This window comes from Hipposideros armiger, unplaced genomic scaffold (assembly GCF_001890085.2).
Source record: "Hipposideros armiger isolate ML-2016 unplaced genomic scaffold, ASM189008v1 scaffold_23, whole genome shotgun sequence".
In the NCBI taxonomy this organism is placed as follows: domain Eukaryota; kingdom Metazoa; phylum Chordata; class Mammalia; order Chiroptera; family Hipposideridae; genus Hipposideros; species Hipposideros armiger.
In genome coordinates, this window is record NW_017731373.1 from 6,826,404 (window position 1) to 6,827,754 (window position 1,351).

The window sequence follows — 1,351 nt, forward strand, 5'->3', positions numbered from 1 at the left end:
AGTACACAAAGATCGTTCCCCTTACATTAAATCCATTATAATAAAAAAGGAAAAGTGAAATAGTATGTAACTTTTTCCAGAAATGTCTTTGAAAAACTATGAAGCACTTCCTGTTTTAATCATTGAGTTGACTGCCTTTATTATGTGTCAAACTGTCAATATTAGAAACCTTCCTGATCTCAGATCTATTTTTTTAAGTGTTACTTATTTGATTACTATTACAATGTTGGTGTAATTTGAAAAAGTAAAGCCCTGTGAGTTACAGTTATAGTCATTTACCCCTGAAGCTCTAGATCTTATAACCTTAATTCCAAATAAGCTGATAATTATTAACTTACTTTGTTACTCAAATAGAAGAAGTAAAAGGAGCCAATAAATCAAATTAATATACAGGTCACAAAACTGAAAATTATTCACATAACTGAAAACAGTGGGAGATATATTGTAGTTACTAGGAATGCTAATAGATTAATGTCAGAAATATTACACATTCTTTGATTTTTACTGTGACAAACATTGGAAAAAACCCCTCAAGATTGTGGTGGTATAGCAGACACAGGGGAAGAGATTGCACAAAGGTTTGTTTTTTTCCTTTTTAATTCTTATAGTATTGTATTGCTGTAAGAGAGAAATACTCCTTGATACATAACAAGTAAAGAAATCTCAGATGTTGATTAACTCACATTTGAATTATAACAGTTGAATTTCAAGAAAGCTTCTTTCTTAAAAAAAGAAATCTCTCCCACTCTTAAAATTTTCTTTTCTTCACATCTGAGTAAAAGGAAATAAGAATTTAAAGAAAAAGTGCTATTTTTTAAATAAAGATGTCCTGTAATTTCCTTTTTCTTCTTCTTGATTAAAGAATTTTTCTCTACTGAAGACCGTGGAAGTCTTAATTTTCAATTAACTTCCCAGCCACCATAGAAAGTTCATTATACATGAAAGCAAAGTGGTTTCATTTCATGTTTCAACTTTTAATTACTATATTCTTTGTGCATGGGGGTGGTATATGATTACATGTTGCCTTGGGAATGATATCAGAAGGCCTAGAACCACAAATATAGTTTTAATCTTGTCATGTGCCTACTTAAAAACTCTAATTTTATACAGAATGAAATCTAAAACATTGAGCCAGTAATCAGGACTCCCTCTGAACTCGTTGCAACCTTTATCTTCCCAATATCATGTCCTCCCTTCTTCCACCCCCAGCTGGACTTCTTATGGTCTCCTCAAATTCTGTTATTTATTCCAAAGGAGAATATATAACAATCTATGTTAATAAAAAGTCTATAAATTGGTGGCTGAAGAATTTTGGTATCACCCATATTCCAATCAATGTTATTATAAACAA